The sequence below is a fragment of the Homarus americanus genome, unplaced genomic scaffold, assembly GCF_018991925.1.
Source record: "Homarus americanus isolate GMGI-L3 unplaced genomic scaffold, GMGI_Hamer_2.0 scaffold103, whole genome shotgun sequence".
Taxonomy (NCBI): Eukaryota; Metazoa; Arthropoda; class Malacostraca; order Decapoda; family Nephropidae; genus Homarus; species Homarus americanus.
This window is the reverse complement of record NW_024755023.1, coordinates 11,370-32,538: the sequence shown is the minus strand read 5'-3', so window position 1 is coordinate 32,538 and position 21,169 is coordinate 11,370. Positions and strand designations below refer to the sequence as shown.

Below are 21,169 nucleotides of genomic sequence, written 5' to 3'. Positions count from 1 at the left end.
GCTGTGTATTATTATATTACTCTTATATTACTCCATTAATTATGTATAGTAAAGTATTACAGAACATGTATTAATTCTATGTAATATTCCATTTATTGTGCACCATATTATGTATATAAATTATCATATTTACATTGTATGTATTCAGCTTGTGAATGCTGGCATCTGTACATCCCAGCGTGCAGTAATACATAGATAGATAGAGGAGTGAAGACAGAGTCTTTGTGGTGTGGAAGCGAGCTCCTGGGTCCCTCTGTATAGATATATCTCCCGTACGAGAATAGAACCTATTTTCAAGATAACAAGTGTTTGTGTATACCCTCAGTAGTATAGAACATTTTGTGGGTATTCAAGACGAACGTCAGATTAAGTCCTTAACCAAGGCGTTTACAGTAATTGCAATAGACAAAAAGTTGGTTCTCCAATTATGGACACTGCTGTTTTAACTGAGAAGTTTCACTCTTTAATTATATACAGCATACGCTACATATTCATATTTTCTTTACACCTAACTTAACCTTCACTTATGGTTTCTAAAGAAATAACTGTGGCAGGGTTCTATATAACTACTGGGTAGAACCATACTAATAACATAAAAATAACATCAGTGAGATTTAGAATTAGTCGACAATATTCATTGTATTATGCACCCAGCTTCACAGGAACTAAGATTAACCCTTAGATGCAGTGAAACTATATACTGTACAACTTGTCCAGAAACTAGTCTGAAGATATGGTAAATCTATATACAGTTGAGTCTGGATTTACGCGGTTTTGGTTTACGCGTTTGGTCATTTACGTGGTGCCTTGCCAGAACTGAGATGCTTTAATTACGCGGTAAATTTGGTCATTTACGCGGAGAGCAGCTGGCGGTCCAGCCGCGCCATTTTGGATTCAAAACTCCCGCCATCTCCCGCCATGTTTGAACAAAGCGAGGGTAAGCGGCGCGAGTAAGGTTGCGCAGTATGTTGCTGTTGCGTTATTGGTGACGTCATATGATGTATCGGACTGTGATTGGGCCACGCATCCTTACCTCCCTCTCCCACTAGCTGTGACTGGTTTAATGTAATATGACGTACCCTGCCACGGGAGGGAAGAAGCCGCTGACCTACCCGCGTCAGCCGCTCTCCTCCCAGTCACTCCGTGTAAACTGTGTTTTATTGTGCCCGCTAATCTCGTACGAATGGCTTCCGCTGGACCCCCCCCCCACCACAGAAAAACCTTGCATTACCTGGACCCAGCCGCTCCAAGCCAAAGAAGATGCTACGTGCCCTAAGTTACGAAGTTAAGTACAAGATTGTACAAGAGTTAGAAAAAGGAACGAGGCAAAATGATTTGGCGCGCCACATGGCGTGAATGAATCTACGATCCGGACAATCAAGAAGGATGCCGCCAAGATAAAAGAACAAATGAGCATCACAAAGTCTGCAGGTGCTTCAATTGAGAAGTACTGCCGGAACAAGGTGTTGCTCAAGAGTGAGAATTTACTTGTGAGTTGCTTGATTCGTCAGGCAAGACAGAATATGGCGGTGGACACGCGGTCAGTTCAGGATTACGCACGTGAACTGTACGTAGCAGTGGCACGTAAGATGGGAATTACAGAGCCCAAACCCTTCAATGCTTCCTCTGGGTGGCTGCAAGGGTTTAAGAAGAGGAACAAGATCACCAACATTAACATTGGTGGTGAAGGAGCGAGTGCTGACCGTGTTGCGGCTAGGGATTTTCCTCCATTCTTACATGACATTATGGAGGAAGGACAGTACACCGATGACCAGGTGTTCAACATGGATGAATCTGGTCTGTTTTGGAAAAAGCTACCTACCAAGACCATCGTTGTCAAGTCTGCCAGCAAGTGTCGGGGCCAGAAGTTGCAGAAGGAGCGCATCACAGTCCTGTTTACCACCAATGCCTCCGGTACCTGTAAGCTCAAGTTATCGGTGATCCACACAGCAGGCAAGCCGCACGCCTACAAGAACATGGACATGACCAAGTTAAATGTCCACTGGCTAACCGCTCGTGTGGATGTTCACTGCTCTGTCCCTCTCCTGGTTTGACGACTGTTTCATTCCTGATGTCAAAAAATTCTGCGAGCAACAGAATGTTCCATTCAACATTTTGTTGCTCCTTGACAACACACCAGGACACTCGCCCGTACTGTTGGATTGTCACCCCAATGTAAAAGTGGTTTTCCTTCCTCCCAACACTACATCGTTAATCCAGCCCATGGACCAGGAGTTGATATGCAATGTTAAGGCTGCATTCTCTACAAAGAAGTTTAAGCTCCTGAACGACTGTACCAACACCAAGGATGAGTTGCGTAACCTGGGTGACACCGATAGCGATAGCCAGAGTGGCGAGGATGAGGAACAAGAGTTGGCGGATCAAGAAGTTCACGTCAAACAGTTTTGGAAGAAATTTAACGTCAAGAAAGCTGTTGATTTCTTGGTGGAGGCATGGGGGCAGCTGTCTGTGGCAACAATTCGTCACGCATGGCAGCATGTGTTGTAAGGTATCCCAGGTGGGAGGCAGAGTCAACCTGTGACTGGTGAGGTTCAGTCTGTTGCAGTGGCAGTGGACCTTGCAAGAGAAGCTGTGCAGAGTGTTACAGATGCAGGCTTCTCCGAGACCACCAACGACGACATTATGGAGGTGAGAAGAGATCCTGAGGTGACTGCCAACGAGATGTTAGAAGACGATGACATCAGTGAAGATGCAGGTGGTGCATCATCCCGAGAAGAACACAGGTTAATGCATGGTTATACTGCCAGATTCTGGGGTCACTAAGTCTAAGGGGATAACTTAACTCTAATCTTAATTTCTAAGGGTCGCTGCCACCAGACCCCCTCTGGACAGCATGTAGCTCGTTAGGTAGCGTGCAGAGTGGACTAGGCATTGGGTTAGGTTTTCCATTGACCAGATCGATAAGAGTAAAGAAGGGTGAAACCATAACATGTCTTAATTAATTTATTCCTTATAAAGCATATGGTAAAAAACATACACATGGATGGGTCTTCCTCGGAAGAACAACGAAAATGTTGGTTACCCTGATGGGCACCAGACGTCTTACATTAATGGCGTGTCATCCACCTACTTATTGCATAACAATCTGTGACCACCTTACCTCGGTCATTCCTTCTTACACTACCCCCTAACACATCAGACTGCTCCACCTGTATGGAATATAGCACCGTCTGTTATCATACATAGCAGCACCATCTCAACACACCTGTTACACTCCATACCTGCAAGCATGGGACTCCTTGTGACTTTTAGGTATACACAACAGGCACCTCGTTCGCACACCGCCCTCGGTGGGTAAAGACGAGGGCTTCACCTAGAGACATACCAGAACTATTTCTACGCCTGGTATTATAGGTCGCTCCAAGTGACGACCGCAGAGTTTCTCACGGTCTCCTTATTTGTGACTATTCATTTGGAGTGGTGTGCTGGAAATCCACAGGTTCACAGTGGATTGGCATAGCGGGGAGTAGTCACCACCTGCTGTGATGCTCAAAGGGATAATGGCGGCCGGGCGGCAAGGCACTCCGACCGCATGGAACCTGAGGTGACGGTAGAACGGGGAATACTGAGAAATAATGCCTGACGGGCGGTTATCCCACCCCCTAACACATTCCTATTACACTTATATATCCGGCAAAGCTTTAAACTGTAATAACTTCTATATATAAACCTTAATTATAGGGCGGGATATAGCCCGCTAGAACACTGACCTGAGGTGACGGTAGAACGGGGAATACTGAGGGCATTGCCCCGCCGCTCCTCATCACGTAGGCCTACAGTTTCCAATCTTTAATTTTCACTTTTGTTTCTTATGGTTCTCACCTGAACACTTTTCGGTATATTGTCACTCATGCCTTATAAACACATAATTTAATCCTAAATTACACACTAAGGTAAGGTCTTGGTTTGCGAGTTCGTGGGTAAATTCATGGGGTTATAATATCAACGTGGCACCCGAGGCGGGTACATGACGCGCCTTGAAACAAATGCTGAATGTTCATGGCGGGGGTGTATCAACTTCACTTAAAACTGTAATGAGGGATCCTCCTCTCACACATTGCACTATTTGAATACAGACACCAGATTCTCTAATCACTGTACCTGTCGTGGGCATATGTCACGTGAGGATACGAGGTGTATTAAGTCCATACCAACGCATACAAGATATTTCCTTTCAAGTATAGTTTCTGGGTCACTTCCAACACCTCACATAGTTCTGATACATTTATCCTTTTTCCAGATAATTGTTCTCATGTATTTTCATATGATATCTGTGGAAGTTATGTTCGCTACACGCTCACAGACATAAATAGTATGACCTTCAAACCCTGATCCACACTTAGTCCTACAGTACACTAGTCCGGCTCAACTGGACTTTAACATTCATCTTATGGATACCCTGAGTTCTCCTTAATGCTATGAATACATACAATTAATACGATATAACTGTACCTGGGTACAATACAACACATGGTCTAGTAACATTGAGTAGGTGAGTTATCCTTTATCAATGTTTCGCGTTTTCTGAGGTTCTACAAGCGCGGTGGATTTGAATGTTATATAGCGTAATATGAATTAAATGGGGTTTTTAGGAATGACAATGATGTGCGCAGTACATGGTAATATTAAGGATGCCATTGATTTTACAGAGAAACTCAAGCTCGTCCTTTCCAACGACCCTGATGATCACCGCTATGAAGTCTTCAATAACCAGCTGTTGCAGACTATGGAGCCGTACATCCAGATGTATTACGACAACATCAACACTAGCTGTCAGCGTAACATCACAGGCTTCTTCGCCCGCAACCCACCAAAGCCAGTGATAGTGACAGTGATGCTATGGACTTTGAGGAATTTGTCAGGGAGGCCCTGACAACTGTGGTGGATAGTGATGGTGATTCACTTGAGGGCCAGTAATCTGCCCTCTGCCTCGGAACCAGCCCCCATCAACATATGCCGACCCATTTCTTCTACTAACGTAAGTGTTAAACCTAACCTAGCCTTAATTTTTTCGAACCTAACCTAACATAAGTGTTAAAACTTGATTTTTCTTTTACCTGGTACAGTACTGTATATTATTCTCTTATTGATATTTCTCTTCTATAGTATGTGTGTGTGCATACCATCATAAAGTTAAGATACTGTTTTTACTACAAAGTCGTATTGTGTCGCAAAAAGTGGAGTTTGGGGGGTCGGCCCAGTCTCTATTTCAATTAATTCCATATGTTCTGTTATTTCATTTACGCGTTTCTCGTTTTAAGCGGGACTCCATGGGCTTCCACCGCGTAAATGCAGACTCAACTGTGTATGTGTATGTATATATATACATGCAAGTAAATCACTGTAGGTGCTCGTGATCCAGGTATATGCTGAGAACCACAAGGAAAAAGACAACCCGAAGTTCCCAAGCGCTTTCGTATAATTCATATCTTCAAGGGTGAGTACAGACTAAGGAGAAGTACATAACAATATATATATATATATATATATATATATATATATATATATATATATATATATATATATATATATATATATATATATATATATATATATATATATATATATATATATATATATATACATATATACATATATACATACATACACATATATACATACATATACATACATATACAGGGTGTCCCATAAATTTCCATACATAGGAAAAATAAATTTTATATGAAAATCCATTTTTATTTATATAATATGCTCTACATGACTACCATTCTGTTGAAAACACTCTTCAATGCGTGTCCTCCACTGCTGAAGAACACGTTCAAGCACAGCTGGAGTTATGCTTGTAATGGCGTTGGTGATACGTTGTATGGAAACCTATGGGACACCCTGTATATACATAGGAGGGTGAGATGAAGTCCACAATGGTCAGGTATTAGGTAATGACCCCACTAATCTTCAAAAAGCACCGCAGCAGTCGGTAGTCAGGTCAGAGGGTAAGATGACCCAACCTTCTCACCTGGTTACAAATCTTCTTAATTACGAAATTATCCAGTTTGTACATACCATTACTCAAATTCATGTTGACGGATTCGGTATGTTTAATGAGACTGGATTCTATAATGTTCCTACTGTCAATTGAATTACAAGGTAATATGAGGAGGCATTATCCCAGTCAATGCAATGCTTATTATCCCTCAAATAAACAAACAGAGCATTGGATTCCTGGCCTGTCCTAACACTATATTTATGTTGTTTAAGTCTAGTTACAAGATCTTTACCTGTCTGGCCTAAGTAAAACATATTACATTCCTTGCAAGGAACCTTATAAATGCTTGTTGGGGGAGTTCTTGTTTAACATTTGTTTAACAGTGCATGAGTTTTTAAATGTCACATTGACGTTCCAGGTTTTTGTCGTAAAGGCAAACATATAAAGGAAATATAAATTTCTTTGCACATGAGTACAGTATAAATGTACCGCCCCCTCCCCCAGGGTCAGCAAATGTTATTCGTGGCCATTTTGAGAACCTAACCCCAGGAAATTTGAAGAGCATGTTATAATCGATTACAGTATTTATACTTGAAATAGTTCCTACCAGCATGCAAGACCATACAGTTTTCCACATCATTTTCTGTAAGATCTTTCCCCACAACTTTCATGTAAGATTCTTCTCACCAGTGTGTAAAGACATATGTTTCGTCAGTACACCTTTTCTGGAAAAACTTTTACCACATACTTCACACTTAAAATTCTTCTCACCAGTGTGTACAACCATATGGCTCTTCAGTTCGCCCTTTCTGGGATAACTTTTACCACACTCTCCACACTTAAAATTCTTCTCACCAGTGTGTACAACCATATGGCTCTTCAGGTCGCTCTTTCTGGAACAACTTTTACCACACTCTCCACACTTAAAATTCTTCTCACCAGTGTGTACAACCATATGGCTCTTCAGATGGATCTTCGTGTAATAACTTTTACCACACTCTCCACACTTAAAATTCTTCTCACCAGTGTGTACAACCATATGGCTCTTCAGGTCGTTCTTTCTGGGATAACTTTTACCACACTCTCCACACTTAAAATTCTTCTCACCAGTGTGTACAACCATATGCTTCTTCAGATAGCTCTTTACGGAATAACTTTTACCACACTCTTCACACTTAAAATTCTTCTCACCAGTGTGTACAACCATATGGCTCTTCAGTTCGCCCTTTCTGGGATAACTTTTACCACACTCTCCACACTTAAAATTCTTCTCACCAGTGTGTACAACCATATGGCTGTTCAGATGGCTCTTCCTGTAATAACTTTTACCACACTCTCCACACTTAAAATTCTTTTCACCAGTGTGTACAACTATTTGTTCCTTTAGTTGTCCCTTTTGGTTATAACTTTTACCACTTTCCAGACATTTACGAGTTTTCTCATCAACAGTCACATGTCGTGTTACATCATAGTTACTGTTAAAACTTTCATCAAACTCTTCACACTTAATATCTTTCTCATCAACAGTCACATGTTGTGTCACATCATAGTTACTGTTAAAACTTTCATCAAACTCTTCACACTTAATATCTTTCTCATCAACAGTCACATGTTGTGTCACATCATAGTTACTGTTAAAACTTTCATCCAACTCTTCACACTTAATATCTTTCTCATCAACAGTCACATGTTGTGTCACATCATAGTTACTGTTAAAACTTTCATCAAACTCTTCACACTTAATATCTTTCTCATCAACAGTCACATGTTGTGTCACATCAAAGTTACTGTTAAAACTTTCATCAACTTCTTCATACTTAATATTTATCTCATCAATGTGTTCGGCCATACAGGTATGCATCTTCAGAGAATCACTACTGTAAAATAAATCACCACACTGTACACACTCATAATTATTTTGGCCACCATGTCCAGCTATTTGATTCATAAACTGGGCCATCTTTTACAAACTTTACAACACTCCATACTAGAAAATATTTCCCTCAGTGTACACACTTTTGGGTAACTTTTGACTGTATAAAAAAGTTATCCACTCTTCACAGCTAAATTTGCATTAATAATTCTGCACATGTATGCGGTTCTTGAGCTCACTATTGTATGAGGAATATTTACAAGTGAACTTTGTCTCACCAGTATACAAGCACGGCAGACAAACACTTGTCGCATTTATATAATGGAACGTTTATCAGCAGTGTACACAGGCATAAGAGTCACAAGGTAGTTGTTTAGGTAGAAACATTGCAACACTCATCATACTGTATTTAAACAATATATAACACAGTGCACCACTTAATTGGTATTTTCAGGAGAAGATTCACTTGTGTGAATGTTCTTTTTATTCTCACTGTTTCCTAGAACACCAACTTGCCTTTCAAATTTGTAACTTAAGACTTGGAGAGTTGACAATTTACCTTAATCTTGCTTACAATGTTCTTTTGAAGATGTTCACTAATCCTCATACTGTACTGACTTATTGTACAGTTGTGAGGAATTGTTCTGCCTCCTGTTTTATACAGCTTTAATCTTGTGTTGTGGTGGAAGATGTTTGTGTGGGATGGCCTCCTGTATCTTTCTTATGTCCATCCACTCGCATCTTTATATCTGAAATAATGTGGAAACGATTTTATAATGTGCATCTTGCAGGAGCTACCTTGTGTCATTCCAAGTGTCAAGGAAGTGCCCAGCTACTCAAGACTTTGGGAGGAAAAAATTACTTTCCACAAAGAGCAATAAATCCTACAGAACTGGGGCCGGATACTCAAAACACCTCATAAGTTAAGTCTTTCAGCATGATACAGTACCATATATTGTCGAATCTTTACAGTACCGTAAATTTAGCATACTCAAAATTTTATTACAGTTCCGTAAGCCTTTCGTAAGTTTTCATAACTCTAGTGTTTACCCTGTAAATTAAGTTCTCTTGTCGGAAGGTAGATGTCAGTGCAGGAGCTAGTTGGCCAATGAGCGCTCAGTTAACAAAATCATCAACCAATCACAAGAGAAGGAGAAATCAGCTGAGAGCGATGCACGTGATATTAGTTTGTAAACAAAAGATGGAAGGACAACCACCTGAAGAAACGACCAAATTTCAGTGAGACTGAAGTATGCGCCATGGTGTGTGAAGTCGCCAAAAGAAAGAAAATATTTTTAGGGAAATTGGACTCGAGATGTACAATCAAATTGAAGAATCATGCCTGGTAAGAAGTAGTAAAGGCAGTGAATGTTGTGGCTGCCCAACAATTTACGTGTCAGCGTTAAGAAAAAACAGCACAACACTCAACAGTATGTGACAGACGTGACCGATCACCCGGGCGCCTAGCGAGCTGATCAGTGGCGAAGAGGATAAAAGTAAAAAGTAAAAGTAAGATAATAAATATACAGGTGGAACAGGTAAGTCATAATATTGTTAGCCTAGGTATTGATTGCCACTATGAAACAAACTTAACTCTGTTTTTTCTGAGGCTTGCTATGATTTGAGGTGATTGTAAACTCAAGGAAGTAGTGTATGGTGGCTTTTCATCGTGAATTAATGCACATATTTTCCTTATATGAGCACATTCATTAAAAGAAACATAATTCTTCGAAGTTTGCCATGTGAATAAATAGTAAAAACTGTACCGCCGATAAATGAACCCAAAGGCTAGTCGGTATTACTGCTAATTTTTGCCCCACAATTTTTGGATTTGCTTAATATACCTATCATATACAGTAGTTGAGACAATTTTATGACACTAATCATTGCGTCGTAAATGACATGGAACAGAGATATTTAATATTCTTCTTGGTGGTCCAGGGTGGCGGAGGCCTCCCGTTGGTAATGAAGTTAGGATAGGTAGGTTTGGTTACTGTTATAAAATACATATTAGTAATTACGTTATTTTTGACGGTAATGAAGGTGATAATATGTAGCTTACTATAGAATTCCTCATGTTTTTTTTGTCGTTAATTTTGAGTCATCAAATGATTTAAATTCATATTTGGTCTACATTAATATGCAAATCTTACTTTGTTAGGCTTATAGGCAATGATGTTCTATCTTATGCATTTACAAGTAATACAGGTTGAAAAATTCTGGCTGCTATTAACATTTTTGACTTATTTTACCATTTATTGATTGTTACAGTAAATTTAATTAACTTTTGACAAAGATACAGGAGAATTTTGGGGACTACAGCTACAATGATAGGTTAGGTTATAATGTTTGGAACTATTTCAATAGATTCCTTTCTAACATAGTACTAGTGTATATATAACATAGTTGTGTACAGTGTATGTAACCACAGCTCACAGTAAGAAAGTTTTTATTGTTTTTTTCTCTTGAAGGAGGCTGCCCCCAAATTGAAAATACCCTGTACATACACTGCAATTGACGAAGCAGTTCTTCAACTCTTAGATCCAGCCTTTACACATGGAATTCCAGCGATTTTGGAAAGTGAGGAACTTTTTGATGGTAATTCACTCAACATACTTTTCCAACCCCTTGATATATTTTGTTCTTTTCTGTCCTTGTTTTTATTTCCAAAAATAATTTTGGTACTATTTTTTCACTATTATCTTACTTTTGGAATACAGTATACTTATTTTTTTGCATATTTTTTTAAAAATAAGCAACATTATTAAGTTAGTTAAATTTATAGCTGGCGTATTGCTTCCCTAAGTTAGATATTAAATGTTGTTATAACTCGTATGTGAATGGAAAAAATTGAGAAGAGCAAATATAAGAAATTTAACGCCTGGAACTAAATGTCGTATATTATAATTAAATCAATTTATAATATTGTAACTATGTTTAGCTTAGCTTATATTTACATATAAAAATATTTTATACAAATATTTTTAGATGGTCAACACTATTTTTCCGACCATTTTTTTTCTATATTTATATATTTTAATTATACCCTTAACATAGACTTCAATCAAACTATTATACACTTCTTTCCAGAAGAAGAAAGAGAACAAACCCCAGGACCCTCAGGAGCTAGGTTTACGGCTATTCATTCCATCGAGGAATCTATGTTTAGGACCGTTCAAGAGAAAGAGGATTCTCTAACTATCTTGCTGACTGAGGATATACACACTTGTTAACTAATAACATGTGTTGCAGTGCTACTACGGATAATGTTTACCCAGGTTTTGGGTAAAAGTTCATACCACAATCAAATGTATAGCTTTGAAAACAGACTCATGTACTTATTTTTATTTTTTAAAGGTTCCTTTATTTTGTAATACGTAGTTAATTTCTAGTTCAACCTGTTTTATTAATTAATTTGTATTTTTTTAATGTATGATTCAAGTAGGTTGAAACAGAAATAATGGTGCAAATTCACCAACAGCCTACTGTAATCACTGCTATTTAGCACACATTATTCTCCAAAGAGCAAGTTGTTGCATTGGTTCTTTCATAAGGATGTGCTGTCTCATGCTAAATTGTATAGCTTAACAAGCCAAGAGTTTGCTATTTGTTTTCTTTATTACTTATAGTAGTACAGTATTTGGTTATAAGTTTCTTTTAATATACGGGTATTGATGCAGGTACATTCTAGTCATGAGAGTTCCTTCAGTAATTCTAGACATATGAAAATTATACTGTATTCCATTTTTAAATCTTAAAAATGGCAACAATTAACAGTAGTTGTATTAATTTTTCACAACGATGTGGTGACCCACGTCAAATTGTGTAGTTTAAGAAGCAAACAGTGGCAATATTTTTTATTGTTTCAATTTCTCAAATATGTTTTATATAATGATTTTTGTTTTCACAAACTTTAGTGCCTTTGGTATTTAGTAGTATTAAAAGTATACTGTATTGGAATCAAATTTGCTTAAGGATATAGTTCATATTTTATCTTCCTATATAAAATGTTTATCTTATGAAGGTAAAAGAAAGCCATTTATTTTCTGTATTTTCTATAAAGTTTATTTTATTAGGTACAGTATATTGAAAATAAAAGTTAATTCAATGTATGCTTTATTGGCATTACCTCTATACTGCAATAAAAAATAATTATTAAACAGTAGTGTTTTTATGTTGATACTAACTTATTCAACGTCTTATCATTAGGCCTACAAAAGAAGGGTTATGCCTAAGAAAAAAAAAATTACGGCCTTAAGGTTTTGCCTGGCATTAGGGTTAAAATACTTAAAAATGCACAGCGTGTTAAAATCTCTGTACTCATTTAAAAATGAATAAAATTGTTCAGTATGAAAGTAAATAAGAGTGTTAAAAGCATTTAAAAGATATCCTATTGCCTCTTGTCTGTCACATACTCGCATTTGAAACTGCTTTCTGGCAGGAACAGCAGCATTCTCAGGAGCCGTAGAGTCTTTTGTCCTGTGTTCATTTTCTTAGTTAGTAATATCTCCGTTAGCCGGAATCCCTGAAACCCGGAACTTTCTGAAAGCCGTAATTAATTCCCAAAGCATGATTTTGCAGGAAACTTATGGCTTAGGTAATGATTTTCAAAGGGGCACATTTTCCTGAAAATTATGAGAAAAGCTTCCCAGATAACCGAAAAAATTCCGGAGATGGGGGATATATTTCTGGGTTCGAGAGATGATGTAATGGGCAATTTCAGGAACTACTGAGAACATTCTTCCATTACCATAAAAATTCGAGGGACGAGGGATATTTTCTTGATTTGAGATAATCATCTCGTTAACGGGAAAACTCTCATTCACGGAAGTGCTCTTTACCAATTGTTCCGGCTAACCGAAATCTTGTAGTGGTTACTCTACCATGCAGCAACTCCTCTTCCAAGCAACAACTTCCCAGCACCAGACTGTTTTGTATATAATATATTTTATATAAGAAACCACCATTAAGAGTTTCCTTTCTCCAACCCATCCTGAGTGTGAGACAACATCACGTAACCCTACAATAACACAGTATTGGGCGTTTTACCCATAATAGAAGTTGGGTAAATAACCACGGGCCTAATGTTGGCCTTATTCTGGGCAATTTCAAATTAATTGGTTAATGATAGTATAACCTTGCCTAACCTAAATGACAAATCACTTCTCTTAAATTACTCATTTAGCCTAGAACATGGTGTTTTCCTTTCAATGTTTGGGTCATTTGGTCTGAATTTGTCTTCAAGTTCATACAAAAAACAACAATTTAAAACATGAAAATATATCGGATTAGCCGTAAATTTTCTTAAATTAATACTCTACCCTATGATACTGTTCATGAAAAGTCTGGAACTAGGCCTAAGGTAGTTGCTAGACAAAGTGTCTCACTGACAGCCTGACACACACCAAAAAAACCATGTACACATTCTCTAACCTAACATACCATACCATACCATAACATAACATAACATAACCAAACCACACGAAACCTATAATCTATTGGTATAATTTCTTATTTAAATATTCCTCATGTTCTAACTAAATTAAGTAGGCCCCACGTTTAACCTTTAATTGGCCAAAGACTGAAAAAGCAGTTATATAGGCCCCCATTAATCAAGGTAATTGCAATCCATATTTTATGCCTAATATCATTTAATTTTGGCTAGCCTATGGAAATTTATAGCCTTTCATGTTATCATAAGCCATATAAAATAGAAAATAGGCTGAGGCTACTGGTTGCATATTAGAAAAACAAAGCGAAGTCTTGGCAGGAATGTTCACTTGACCTCATATTTGGCTTTCATTACCGAGGGATATTTCTGGCTATACAACATTAATAAGTTCTATCTGCAAGTTTACTCAGTCATAAAACATATTTTTACCCTAAGTGTGAACAATATAAACCTTCTGTTTTGGCAAAAAATACTTTATAATTTGTAAGAAGACAAAAGATGCGTCTCTTCCAAACTGCGACAAATACAAACACTCAAAGCCTCTTATTATACAACAAAAAAGTTACCAAAAAGACAAAGTGAAATATTATATTTCAGTATGTTGATGTACAAAACATTTTCTTCATTATTCTATGATAAAACAAGTCTAACAAGCATTATTACAACATATATTATTATTATTTTTTATACAATCGGGAATTAGTGACTACTACAGTACATCCGGGTTGAGAGTGTTACACAACCTCAGGGGCTGATGTAAGTTACTTGCTTTAACTTACGGAGTTCGATGTCAAATATTTGTTTTGAGTATACCATCTGTGTTTTAGGTATGCCAATCTGAGACTGTAAGTCCAGTTACGGGCTACACAACGACATACAGTCCCATAAATGTTTTTGAGTATCCGGCCCCTGTTCAGCAAGTGAAGGGAGAGTGAAGTCACAACATCAGATTGTTATAAATTTCTGTACAATGTAGCAAATAAATAATTCTTACTTATAAAGAATAATATTCACTGCATTACCTATGTGACTCAGTCCTTATTAATTACTAATATCTACAAAAAAGGTAGTACAGTACAGCATTACAATACACGGTCTTCACAATAGGTTAAGACAGGTTTGGTTGGTTTACAAAATTGTAACAGCACTTTGCTTAATATAAATATACCCCTAACTCCAAGTATTTCATTAAATTATTCAACAAGTGATTCACCATATTGTTTATGACTAGATCACAGAGGTTGCATCTATCGCTGGGCTCAAGCCAGGGTCAGTGGATTCAGTAAACAATGCTCGCTCGCTACCACTCTCTCACACCCCAGAGAGGGGCAGTTCTCTCCATACCACTAGACAGGAAAGTTCACACTTAATAGAAGTGATATTCACAACACTTCCCTGGAGATTATTCACATAATATTCTCTCAGATTATAGCTGCATATAAACCTCTCAGCAATAAAACAGAAAATGCCAAGAAGTGTTTACATCAAGACCTGCCACTTAAAAGTTCAGAACTTAATTAAAGCAATTAGTATCATACCAAACCAGCTGTCATCTGTTCCATGTATATATTTGAAGAGTACTTCTTCAACAGATTTGCACTCTATGTATTAAAACAACCATACCAGTTAAAATACCATTACACATCACCCACATGCTTCAAAGTGCTGTTTTCATCTTGTAAACATTCATACATTAGATGGAGGTTCGGCCAGGGAAGTGTCAGTGTGGACCTGGGTACAGTACTTGGATGAATCAATAAACCTTTACTGAGTGAACACAATGATCTGGTTCTCCATGATGTGTCATTATCCCAGAATGTAGGAAAAAGTCACAAACCTTAACCTAACTTAACATTATTTAGGCTATTTAAATGATGAGTTTATATCCCTGACTTTTTCTAACCCAAATTGTGACTTTCTTTCCAGACACCTGAGCTCATCCCTCCCCCTAAACAGAAGATGTCATCATACGTGAGGAACAACTCTCCTGGCACTGAAACTTTGGATGATAAAAGTACATCCTCTCTAGAGAAAGTTAGTTGACTCAATATAAAAACATCTCTGACATAAGCAAGAAACATGCACCACATCAATATTCAGAGGAGGAAATAACCTCTTGAGATTTAGTAACATGAAGCAAATTAGGTCAGGTATAATATCATAACATTATTGTGTAGAACCTAATAAATCTTGACCTAACATACCCAACTATGGGTATGTTAGGTCAGGTTTAATATCATGATATTAGTGTGTAGAAAATAATAAAACCTGACCTAACATACCCATAGTTGGGTATGTTAGGTCAGGTTTAATATCATGATATTATTGGGCAGACCCTAATAAAACCTGACCTAACATACCCATAATTGGGTATGTTAGGTCAGGTTTAATATATTATTGTGTAGAAAATAATAAAACCTGACCTAACATACCCAACTATGGTTATCTTAGGTCAGGTTTAATATCATGATATTATTGTGCAGAACCTAATAAAACCTGACCTAACATACCCAACTATGGGTATGTTAGGTCAGGTTTAATATCATATTATTGTGTAGAACCTAATAAAACGTGACCTAACATACCCAACTATGGGTATGTTAGGTCAGGTTTAGTATCATACAGTATTATTTTTGTAGACTAAATTCTAACCAATTCAACAAACTCCTTCTGGTGGTAGCCGTTATCTACACCTTTATCATAAACTGTATATATAAGTCATACATAATTTAATAAACAACTCACAGTGTTAATGACGTAGTTAAGTATTAAATCCTCCAAGTTTTTATTTTAAGTAACACATTTTAGTCGACTTAATGTTTACAAGTGAGGCGATGAACACTGTTAATAACTTACCACGAACATCTTGCAACTCAACTTCACCTAATATAATAATTATAAACTAACATCACATAGTTTAAACAGTTATTATTATATACTTAATATTATCTGAAAAAAAAACTTTACTCTGCTACTGATACACCTTTTTATAATTGTATTACATATACTTCTTACTGTTTTATAAACTGAACACTAAGTAATAATAAACTATCATTTGTAGTTATAGTAACACTATGTAATAAGAAACTATCATTAGGTAGTTATAGTAACACTAAGTAATAATAAACTATTATCAGGTAGTTATAGTAACACTAAGTAATAATAAACTATTATCAGGTAGTTATAGTAACACTAAGTAATAATAAACTATCATTAGGTAGTTATAGTAACACTAAGTAATAATAAACTATCATCAGGTAGTTACGTTAGGTAAATCTTAGTTAGTTGATGTTAAGCATTAAATAAACTAGTTCGTGGTAGTATTATAACACTGATCCGTTCTCAACCCCCCCCCCCTAGTAACCCCAAAAATTACTTTATATACTTTCCTTGGGCGATAATTTTACATATATATTCATTAGTCTCTGTTACGGTGCACCTCGGCTATGAAAATTAGTGCTCTAAGTTTACATTAATTTGCGAAGGTTAACTTTTATAATTGAAACAGTGTTTGAGCTGTACTGCCAAGAGGATAGAAGTAAATATTCTTTTATTATTTCATAACTTGATCTGTGTATTATTTTATTGTTTTATGCACTCATATATTGGGTGATAAAATATGTTGTTACATCTAGAATGATATTACTGATTGTAAGGGCACGTGTTGGTAATATCAATGTTGTTTAGTTCTGAGGTTGATGCCCGGGGCATCTCTCTACTCTCACCTCTCACTTGTAGTAATTGTTCCGATTCCTTCTCCCTTCTATCTGATGAATCGGCTGGAGTGTCCAATTAGCCAGGCCGTTCACATATATTTATTATTTGGGTTTAAGTAACGTAACCCAAACTGGAGGAGCAGTCCGGGCGGGCGGGTCATAGGTGCCACAGAGACTTTAAATTTTATTTTGTTGTGTGCTTGCTCAAGGACTGAATCTGTGTTTATAATACACCACTCACAGGGAGATACAGTGTACACAGTGATAGTTCATAGTGTCATCAGTGACCGCTGAAGTTGTAAATAACTTAAAGTGAGCGCTCACTAGCAAGCAAGCTGGAAAGGCACCGTGCCAGCTGAAACCAAGTCGTGTCATAGGTGCCACAGAGACTTTAAATTTTATGTTGATTGTGTGCTTTCTCAAGGACTGAAACTGTGCCTACAATACACCATTCACAGGGAGATACAGTGTACGCAGTCGCAGACGACAACTCCATAGGCAACAGAGAGTAGCTAAGTACTTTTTCTCTCTTTATTTTCTTTGAAATAGGTGTAGATTTATACACAGTCTGCACCCCCCCCCCCACAACAACAACAACCATGAGTTTGATATGTGATTACTGCAGGGAGACGTCGGATATGGAGGATGCAGGCCTAACTAATGCAGCGTTTAGGAGGTTACTAACTGCCGTAAAGCTTGATGGCTGTTGCTGGTATTGCCCTGGCTGCATAGTCAAGGTGAATGAAGCGATTGCAATCCATAAGGGAACGAGTTCTCTAGGGACGAAAATAGATGAAGCAGGAGCCCTGCTGGTTGACAAACTGGAGCAAGTTGAGAAAGAGATCCTTGCTAAGACTGAGGAAGTAGCTAATAGAATGGAGGTGGTTGCTAAGAGGAGTTATGCGGACGTATTAGGAGGGCCACGGGGGGGGGCGGAGAGTAATGCAGAATCAGTACAGGTTCTACAGCAGATTGGGACTCTGAAAAAGTGTGTCGAAGAAATGAAAATTAACGCACCTACTGTTAGGGGAGAGGAGGAACACCAGGAACGGCTCCAGCGCAGGAACAATGTAATAGTTTTTGGAGTCCCAGAGAGCCAGGCAGAGGGAACTGTGAGTAAGGAAACACACGACAAGGTGCTGTTTCAAAATATTTGCACAGAGGTTCTGAAGATTCCAGCAACCCCTCAGGATGTGAGGAGACTGGGACAAAAGCAGGGGGCTAAGCCTCGCCCCCTCAGGATCACACTAGGGAGTGAGGAGGAAAAATGGCAAGTTATCCGGCAGGCAAAAAACTTAGCAAGGAGCGAGGCATTTCGGGATGTATTTATTCACCCAGACCGCACGGTAATGCAGAGGGAACAGCACAAGAAGCTCCTGCTGGACTTGAAGCAGAAGAGGGAGGAGTCGAGGAGGAACGGGGACAGGTGCACATGGGTTATACTCAGGGGGAGGGTAGTGGAAACAAGTGTGCCGACACAGGGCCAGGGGGCAGCAGTGCACCCTCCACCCACTCAACCCCCCACCCGGGAGGCGGCACCAGCTCAGCCTACCGGACAGGAGGGAACGAGCGCCGTGTAAACAATGACATTTTTAACCACACCCTGCAAAATACAGTGTACTTAGCAAATGCTGCAGCTTCTGAGAATGTGGGTGGAGCGGGTTTATTACTAAGAGCAGAGACGTTACCGAGAACAAATTCTGGCTTGAATGTCATGTACACTAATACCGACACGTTCCTTGATAAGAGGGAGGAGTTTGAAACACTACTAAGAGTACACCAACCAGATATTGTAGGAGTTGTAGAACTGTTGTACAAGAACAGGAGAATCGACCCAGAGGAATGTGAGTTCAGTATTGCTGGATATGACTCATTTACGAACCTAACTCAAGAATCCTGCAGGAGGGGTGTGGTTATCTACGCTAGGCAAGACCTTAGAGCCAGCCAGGCGAGGGTACAGGGAGAGGATGTTTTTGAAGAGTCCAAGTGGTGTAAAATTAAATTAAAGGGAGGGGACTTACTTATCGTCGGGTGTATCTACAGATCCCCGAACTGTGGCCCACTAAATCAAAGGAACTTAAGAACCTTAATAAACAATGCGGCGATGCTCAACCCCAGCCACCTCCTTATCATGGGGGACTTTAACTATGGCGACATCGACTGGAGAAACGAGTCAACCCCGAATGACTTGAATAATCCTGCTACTCTTTTTGTAGAAACTCTGAGAGATAATTTTCTGTTCCAACATGTGAGAGACCCGACACATTACAGAGGGGAGCAAACACCCAAGCCACTTGACCTCATCATAACAAACGAGGAGGGTATGGTGGCCAAACTGGAACACCTTGCCCCAGTTGGCACCAGTCACCATACAGTGTTGTCATTCAGATTTAACTGTTACCTAGTTCAAGATAAGGCCAGGCCAAGGTGCAAATATTACAAGGGAAATTACAATGGGATGAGGGAAGAGATGAGGGGTATCAACTGGCCTGACTTATTAAGGTACAAGAACGCAGACACTACGCTGAATATCATAACTAGTAAAATGACCCATTTGATCGATAAATATATACCCAAGACCAAACCCAGTGCTTCTAGGAATACGAGGGGATCCCTACACATGAACCATGCGGCGGTCGACAAAATTAAGAAGAAAACCCAGAAATTCAAGACGTGGGTTGGGTCAAACGATGAGCAAGACAGGAGGATGTATGCAAGAGCCAGAAACCAAGCAAAGATAGAGTGTAGGAGGGCTGAAAAGGAGTTCCAAAGGCTGGTTGCACGCGAGGTCAAGTCAAACCCAAAGGCGTTTTACCGCTATGCAAAGTCGAAATTGAAAACGCGAGTAGGAGTATCAGACCTGAGGCTTGAAGATGGTAGTTACGCAGATTCTGACCAGGATAAAGCTGAGGCATTGAACAGCTTCTTTTCCTCAGTGTTCACAAGAGAGGATGCAACTAACCTTCCTGCGTTTGAGGACAGACGGTTCGACACAGCACTGACCCACATTGTGTTCACAGAAGAGGGTATTAGAAATAAACTGTCCAGGCTAAAGGTCCATAAGAGTCCTGGACCTGACATGGTGCATCCTAGAGTGCTAAGGGAGCTGTGCAACGAGCTTGCAGAGCCCCTGAAGATTCTGTTTTGTAAATGCCTGGATGAACAAATGGTCCCCAGTGAATGGAAAGTGGCTTATGTGAGTCCTATCTTCAAGAAGGGCGATAGGCACTCCACGAACAACTATAGACCGGTGAGCCTGACCAGCATAATATGTAAAGTACTTGAGAGTATTATCAGAGATGCAGCGATGGAACATCTACTACGAAACAACCTTGTAAAAGATTGCCAACACGGTTTTATGCCGGGGCGCTCTTGCTTGACACAATTGCTCAAGGTATTGGATATTTGGACCCATATTCTAGAACGGGGTGGTAATATCGACAATATTTACCTAGATTTTGCCAAGGCTTTCGACAGTGTACCCCACGAAAGGCTGAAAATCAAACTGGAAGGGTACGGAATTCGGGGAAATGTCCTAGCGTGGATAGAAGACTTTCTACATGACCGCAAGCAATGTGTGGTGATTAATGGCACGAAATCGTCATCTGTACCTGTAACAAGTGGGGTACCGCAGGGTAGTGTATTGGGCCCGCTGTTGTTTGTTTGTTTCATAAATGATATGCCTGACGTTGTACACTCCTCCATACAAATGTTTGCCGATGACGCCAAGTTATTTCGGGAAATTAAGAACCAAGCGGACTGTGAAGAGCTGCAGAAGGACCTCTGTGGGCTCCAGGAATGGTCGAAGGAATGGCTGCTGAGATTCAATGTCACGAAGTGTAAGAGGATGCACCTGGGGCGTACCAACGGTAAGGAGGCGTACCATATGTCCCAACGGGATGAAGAAAATGTACTAGTTGAGACTGTGTGTGAGAAGGACCTAGGTGTGTATGTTGACAATGAGCTGAAGTTCTCGGGCCATTGTGAGAAGAAGGTAAATCAGGCAAATAAATTATTGGGTCTTATAAGAAGGTCGTTCAGATATCTAGACGGTCCGTCCCTAGTGACGATCTTCAGGAGTGAAGTGCTTCCCCATCTGGAGTACACAACGGCAGGAATGACTGAACACAGCGTCTTGATGCTTGCCAGAAGGAGGGGGC

At 39.1% G+C, this 21,169-nt stretch overlaps 1 long non-coding RNA gene across 1 annotated transcript; it reads right to left on the bottom strand.

Annotated features, from left to right (window-relative positions):
- Window positions 1-8,400: 8,400 nt before the first annotated feature.
- LOC121856141 lies at window positions 8,401-16,246 on the bottom strand. The gene is made up of 2 exons (XR_006086908.1): window positions 16,039-16,246; window positions 8,401-8,590 (listed from the first exon to the last, which is right to left on the bottom strand). It is a non-coding gene; the product is annotated as an uncharacterized LOC121856141 (long non-coding RNA).
- Window positions 16,247-21,169: the final 4,923 nt, after the last annotated feature.